The following is a 7,813-nucleotide window of genomic DNA, read 5'->3' as shown; positions in this document are numbered from 1 at the left end:
TATTTAGTTCTATTCTTCCACCCGCACCTACTCATTAAAGTTTGTAGGCTTGGGAATGAGGCAGTGGCCACCCTTTTCCAGCTCTATGCTGAGGACAGTAGCAGAGGACATGCAGTCGTAGTATAATTACCTCTGGGATGGCGTTGTGCAAACTTGTCTTTAGCTTCAATGTCATGGCTATTAAACCAGCTATGATCCTGCCACAAACAAAATGGTCAATGACTTTACCCTGAGACCGGTTTCACATCACTATCTAATGAAAGTGCGATGTCAGTCTTTGGGTATGCAGGGACATGATATGAAGCTGCTGTGGAGGTTTGTTGACTATAACACAGTTGTCACCTTCAATATATAGCAGAAATAACCTGCGAGACCTTAGAGCAGAAACTGATAACTGCAAATATATTTTGTCTTGAATATCTTGACTTAGGTTCAGGGCAAATCATTGACCTCAGACAGTACCAGTATTAGCCTAATCTGAGTATCTGAGTTGACTTACAAGGGCCTAACGCCATCTTGTATGGTTATTGTTTCTCAAGTGCACACTTGATTTGAACTGGTTGATTTTAGGCTTTGTGCCAACATGATTTTAGAAAATGTTGCATTGACAAAAGGCGCAGATGGGGTTTGTGGACACAGCTGTCGGCGTTAACTGGATATTCGATTGGATGATGTTTCCAGTCAATGGCACTGCATTTATACAATGGAGCAGTAGATTGTTTTTCAAGCTGCAGTAGGCTAGACGATAGCCCAGGATAATAGAGAGGAGAAGCGAGACAGAAAGAGCAGTGTTGATTGTCTCCTAGCCTTTCGAAAACATATGTTTACTTTAAAAGGAAAGAAGACAATCAATGTACTTCCCTGTTTCATGTTGCCACTGTGGTGAAACTGCAGCAAGGTTACACATTTAGTCTTACCAGAACTTGAGCACTGAAACATCATCTTAGATAACCTTCTACTTGCTTTTTGCTGCTGAAAATCTGCTGTGCTCTGTAATTATCCATTGTGTTTGTGGACCCAGTTGACCCAGTCTATGGAGGGAGACCATAACAGTACATTGAAATGCAAGGTGTGTGTACACACAGCTAAACCGTGTTTAATCTCATTAATGCAGAGAGGCCACTATTGGTCCTGGGGAAATGTAATTTTGTTATCAATTTCCCCTAATCTCCACTGTGATAGAACAGGCTAAAGGGGACAGTATTATTAAATGCAAGGGCTTTGGTGGGCAGTCCTGGCATATTAGATATATCATTTCCCTGAAGGGCCTAACACCAAAGTTAATGGTCAAATAAATGGTCAATTAGTCTAAAGTAATCCATTTAGAATTCATATGGGACAGGTTACCTTAACAGGGTATATTTATGAAAATCAGGTAACACTATACACTAGGCTGCTCTTATACCCGTGTAGTAACACTGCAATTACACTAGTAACAACATTGCGGTAATGATGATCTTCACGCATACAGTATTTCAGCATTAGTACACCGGTAGAAGATCCACTTATTGCTAAACGTCACAAGACCATCACAAGTGCAACTTAATGTAATGTTAACACACATCTAGTCCAGGGAGTGTGACAAATCTAGTCCAGGGAGGGTGACACATCTAGTCCAGGGAGGGTGACACATCTAGTCCATGGAGGGTGACACATCTAGTCCAGGGAGGGTGACACATCTAGTCCAGGGAGGGTGACACATCTAGTCCAGGGAGGGTGACACATCTAGTCCAGGGAGGGTGACACATCTAGTCCAGGGAGGGTGACACATCTAGTCCAGGGAGGGTGACACATCTAGTCCAGGGAGGGTGACACTGTGCTGACTGGATGATGCTTTCACACCACTCGTTCCACACTATCGACTATGGACACACTCTGTTGTCTCCACAGCTCGATGCAGCAACCACTCAATGTTGTTTTCCATCCACACAATCCATTTGGACTAATTTGATATCCATCCCGTGCATGAGCACACGCTGAGAGGAAGTGTCAAGGTTGCATTGCAAGTCCACCAATCAGAAAGCATCTTTCTTTGTTAGCGGATAACAAGTTGTGAGACAACAAAGCCACGGTGTGCCAAGGGAAGTAATGTGAAATCAGTATGTGGCCTATGGTGAATTCTGTAACGCGTTTCAAGAACAAAACATCACATTCTGTCTTGATAGAGGCTTACAATGCAACGTTTGCTGGACAAAGGCTATGCTGTAGGTGGTTTATTGATTTAGTTTTCCGATGTAAAAAGAATAGAGATAAGGTGCTTAGTTTGCTTTTCTTCTGAGTCAGAATCTGTTAAAGGCCCAGTGCAGTCAAAAATGCATTTTATATATATTTCCACACTATGAGGTTGGAGTAATACTGTGAAATTATGAACATTATGATAATACCCTTTTAGTTTAAGAGCTGTTTGAAAAGACCACCGGAAATTTTAGCCTGTTTTGGTGGAATGGAGTTTTGGTCTGCCTGGCGACATCAACAGGCGGTAAATTAGTTTACACACTCTTAGAAAAAAGGGTTCTGAAAGGGTTCTTCAGCTGTCCCCATAGGAGAACCCTTTTTGGTTCCAGGTAGAACTCGTTTGAGTTCCTTGAACCAAAAAGGGTTATTCAAAGTGTTATCCTATGGGGACAGCCGAAAATTTTTTACAAAAATGTTAAATTTTTTTACAAAATTTTAATTTTTTTTAAAAAAAAATGTAAAAAATTTTTTTCCCGAAGAGATTAGATCAATTAAAAGGGAGTTCCCCTCCCTACTCAGACCACTCCTAGACAGTCCTAGCTAAATTATTGCTTGAGAAATGTCTCTTTGCTAAGAACCTTTTTTGTTTCTTTTTGACCATTTTAATGAGAAATATCACAGTAAGGTTTGATATTGATTTGATATTGAGATAAAACGGCTGCATTAGACCTTTCAGACTTAACTGTTTCAGGGTTAAAACTATTCCAGGTGACTTGTTTGACTTCCCATTGAGATCCTTAGAACTTTTTGTTTAGTTTCGACCCTATTCAGAACTTTTGGAATGCAGAATTTAAGGAAAATTAGTCATTCGAGATTTTGATAGGATCCACGACTATAGCCTGGCTCGAGGGCGTATCAATGGATCACGCGACCTAATGGTTGCTCATCACCATTTTTAATTCCTCTGCCATAGCTACCCCATGTCCGCTCATGTAAAATGCATGACTCTGATGAATGTTCCTACGCCTCCATCTCTTAGCCCCGTTATGCATTTCTCTGCCGTTTCTCCCATCTCTCTGTCTTTGATGCCTAAAGATGATACATAACTTTCGTATTAGCGAAGAGCGAAGTGAGATATTCCAGTTCTGAGCGAGCCGAGGGTATAGACCTCTTGCTCTCTGTTTTGAAGGAGAGATAAATCACGTCTATCCCTAACGGGCCGTCACTTTACACACTGCATTACTTCTAGCTCCACTGTTAGGGGAACAGCGAGGTTAGAGTGACTGAGTTATTCATGACTTATTCATGAACTTGCATTTTTATACACCTGGATATTTTTGTGTGTGATGTTGCTAGCGAGGGCGTATGGTACAGGTGGTAGCCCGCCTGGGAACTTAGTCTTCTCCCATCCATATTCGTCCTCTTTGACTTATTCTTTCAAGGCATTATAACAATGTTATAAATTATTATAAGACGTGTAATAACTGTCTTATAAACCATGTTATATCGTATATATCAGATTGGCTGAACAAACGCCCAGTGCTCACTCCCCCACACTGGATATGAGTGATGCGTTCATTAGATATCATTTCTCTTTTTAATCGTTTCATCTCTAATAACTTCAAGCGTCACAGCTTACATGGGCACTCGACAAATAGTGTCTGCGTACGATGCGTATTGAAAAAGGATTAGCTGGCTGTCGTAATGGGTTTGGCACATCACAGTTCTGCTGTCATCATAGTAAGTCATAGTAAATACATGAAACATATACAGTATTTATGTCACTGAATTGAGGATGCAGAGGACTATAGCACATCACACCATCACAGGGTCCAAAACATTATTTCACTCAAAATGTCCTTGCCGGAGTCTAGCTAGTGTCAGTGATGGCGAGAGCAGAGAGGACGTGTTTGACAGTTTGAGTTCTCGTTGGAATATTGTTCCTATTGTGAGCAAATGGTGATGCTGTGTGACATGCCAGTGTGTATGTTTGTGTGTGTGTGCATGCATGCTTGTACCCATATGTGTGTTTGTCTGTGCACACGCACGTGTGTGTGTGTGTGTGTGTGTGTGTGTGTGTGTGTGTGTGTGTGTGTGTGTGTGTGTGTGTGTGTGTGTGTGTGTGTGTGTGTGTGTGTGTGTGTGTGTGTGTGTGTGTGAACTGGACTTCCCTTGTGTGACAGAGACTGACAGCTGAGTTCAGTGCCGGGCGAGGTGTGTGTGTGTGTGTGTGTGTGTGTGTGTTTACCAACACTTCCAGCATCACTGCAAACTGTTTTCACTGTGCAATGCACTGTTCACCGCTGGATTTGATTCAGCATCAGGGCGTCTACTGAACCGTAACTTCATGATGCTAAAGATATTGATGTTGTATTTCCATTCATCTCGCTAGTTCGTATCCACTGGCAGAAAGGAGAATGCAGTCATCACTTGTTATAGTCATTATTGACCTCTTAATTCGTCCCTGAGCGGTCATTTCATTCAGTTTGTGTCCAATTATTGGTTATTGCCTAGCAACCACGGCCTGACTCAGAGGAAGTCCATGAACAACATAACACAACAAAAGAGAATGTCTGGTCCTTTCAGCTGATAAATGTTCTTTCTCTCTGTGTCTTGTTGAATCACGCAGCCAGGCATACCTGTGGAACTTGGTGATTAGATCAAAAATATTGGGCCATCCCGGAAAGCATTTTCTAGGTGCCTGTGTTGAGATGCCAGATGCAAACACTGGCCGTATATATCACTACAAAGAGTAAAAAATGCTCTTTAAAGGCCCATCTGAACTCAGTTAAAGGGGCAAAAGTCACCAAGTAAAGAAATGTGTTTGGGATTTGCCTGGAGGCCATGACGCCTTAGAGCGTGATGCCCCCGAGGCAGACGCGTACTTGTATTAAAGTGCCCTCCCTTTTCTGTGAGTGCTTTGTCAACAAAGCTATACAGAGAGCTTTAGATTTCCACTCAGCTTTATTAAACTACCACTAACATGTGTAGGAGCTCCCCTGTCAGACCATACCAGTTCATTGCAGGAGGGAGTCGAGATAGATGTGAGTGGTAAAGATGAGAGATGATGATATGAAGGGAATGTGTGTGTGTGTGTGTGTGTTATCCATAGCGGCAGTGCCCTCTAAATAATCTGGTAACAGCCCTGGTCAGGCTTATCCCTTTAATGGGCTCACTTAGAGAAAAGAGGCAATCTCCTGAACATTCCAATCATTCCACCATGTTAAAACCACGGCTCCCAGAACGCGTCCGAGAAAGAAATATAGAGAAACCCCAAACCACAGCTTGTGCTAATCATGTTTGTCAGTTTCAACCAATATAATCGCCCACTCCGGATGAAAGAGCTGGCATTTTTACTTCGTACACCATGACTTTGCACTAATGATTCCACAGACATTGTGTAGGTTGATGATATTACTTCCCTCTACTAATTCGATTGCAGTCCTTCCAGGAAGAACAGAGAAAAGAATAGAAACACAGCATCAATGAATAGAATCCTTTACATTGGAGGACGCAAGGAGCGGCATTGTAATAAATGACCTTTTTGACTTGTATAAGAGTCTCTTGAACACTGAGGAGGCTGAAGAACGCTGAGCTCTGCCTGTGTGCTGAGTGGCATGCATTGTGTTATTACAGTGAGCTGGGCGCTTTCCAGCCAGGCTCTGTGACTGGAGGTCTATTGTGGGCTTGATTAAAGAAAGAGTCTGTACTGTGGGTATTCATGTGCTTTCTGAAGAGGCCTCTCCACCTAACAGCACATCCCAAAGCAGCAGCAGCAGCAGCTCTCCAAAGGTTGCCCAGAGAACTGGGTTTTTGTTTGATTTTCTTTTTACTCTAAGGGAAATGGAGGATATCAGCGTACTCTGGAGATGGGCACTTATTTACTGAAGCTATTCTGGCGTAGTGTTTTTCCCAAAGGTAGAGAAACCTCTCTCCTGCTCAAACCTCCGACATAGTCTTTGTCTTAAAACGTACAATATTTTTTTCTACATTTGTGCAGACTATACATCATGTTTCGTCAAATGTGCTTAGCTGACATATACTGCAGAATCACATTGTGTGATGCAAGAACTGCAAGAGCTTTTTCCGTTAAGATCTCAACTCTTGTCTAAAACTAACCTTAGATGGAAATGGATTTTCTTGTCTTTCTCAAAAGTACAATTTTTAAACTGTGCCTTACTCATCTGGTTCCAACTCTAAAAATAAGTGTCAGAATCACTGCCATGGTCATGGTGCTTAACTAGCCCAGCGCCCTTATTCATTCCATTCAGCCAAGGTCTTAAACTTCAACTCTTTCTGACTAATACAAGCATATTACATTCTTCTTCCAAACATTTGAAATGCACAGATTCTAGAGGGGAGGTGGCAGATTTGAACTTTTCAAGTGACTATGGGGAATGTTACCCAAGATAAGGTCAGTGAGTGAGTCCCTCAATATCATGTAGAAGTTGAGGGAGAACGAACGCCCTACATGTCTCCAGAAGTAAATGACTGCGGACAGAATCTTTAATCTAACCTTCTTTCATTTGGAGAGAGAAAAAAACATGCTACAATGAACTTTTGCTAGTGTGCGTGTATTATGTATGTGTGTGTTTGAGAGAGAGAGAGAGAGAAAGAGAGAGAGAGAAAGAAAGAGAGAGAGCGAGAAAGAGAGAACAAGATACCGAGAGAGATACCAAGAGAGAGACGAAGAGAGACAGAGAACTTTGGCAAGATTGCAACGAGCGTGAAAATTATAAGTGGGACAATACCAGGAAGGAGAGAAGATTATAAACCATTATAAATCGACACATTTTCATTTAAGATGCCATAATCCCACAACAGGCATACTGTACTGTACCAACTGACTGCACAGCGTGGGCTGTCCCTGCTCTAGCTACAGTACCTCCCGATTGGCTCATCTAAAGCAGGGCCGCCCACTAAGCTATTTGAATACAGAGTGGAGGGGGAGGGGGAAGGGGAGGGGGAGGCGGAGCGGTGAGCTAGATTCCCTCCTCCTGCCTGCGTGTTCTCACTGGGCTGGGGAGAGGAGCGGCTTTAGGGTGCGAGGAAATATGCCACGAGAGGCGATGTGACAGCCAGAGACAGACGTACACTGACACAAAGTTCCCCCAGTCGGACTGGAGTATAGCAGGTCGACTACTGCTGCAGCTGGTCTGTTGTAACGGAGAATGAAGGGCCTCTTCTGACCTGACGGTTCAGCAGCTCAGTTCAGCTCTCTCATTTCTTCTTCCTCTCTTATTTCACTTTGTTGATGGACAATGGGATTTTAACCATGTGGCAGGTAAGGTGGACTGTGATTGATTGTGTGGAAATGTTGTTGTGTGGTCCCTGAGGCTGTGGGGTCTCTGGTTACTTAAAGCAGGGGTCATCAGGAGTTCTCTCCAAAGCTCTTTACATCTAGTGATGATGATATCACAGAGAGAGCTGAGTTCTAATCATCATTAACCGTGATCACAGTTATAGAGCTGATGATAGTATGACCATGAGGTTAAGTAGGCAACATTTCCAGATGGGACTACCACCATACACTTGTGAGAGGTAGTTACTTTAGTGAATATGCTACTGTATCAATATAACTTATTGATCATCAGAATTTTAGTATGATACACTTTACTTCAGCATCTGTGTTCTTGTG

At 42.6% G+C, this 7,813-nt stretch overlaps 1 protein-coding gene across 1 annotated transcript in view; it reads left to right on the top strand.

Annotated features, from left to right (window-relative positions):
- The first annotated feature begins 7,202 nt into the window (after window positions 1-7,202).
- Window positions 7,203-7,813, top strand: part of LOC135542594 (E3 ubiquitin-protein ligase Midline-1-like) — a 35,532-nt gene continuing 34,921 nt past the window's right edge. The window contains exon 1 of the mRNA XM_064969689.1: window positions 7,203-7,459. The gene's annotated coding sequence lies outside the window, so the exon portion shown is untranslated. The remainder of the gene's footprint in view (window positions 7,460-7,813) is intronic.

This window comes from Oncorhynchus masou, chromosome 6 (genome assembly GCF_036934945.1).
Source record: "Oncorhynchus masou masou isolate Uvic2021 chromosome 6, UVic_Omas_1.1, whole genome shotgun sequence".
NCBI lineage: Eukaryota > Metazoa > Chordata > Actinopteri > Salmoniformes > Salmonidae > Oncorhynchus > Oncorhynchus masou.
The sequence above is the reverse complement of the archived record's forward strand: the minus strand, read 5'-3'. Positions and strand labels throughout refer to the sequence as shown.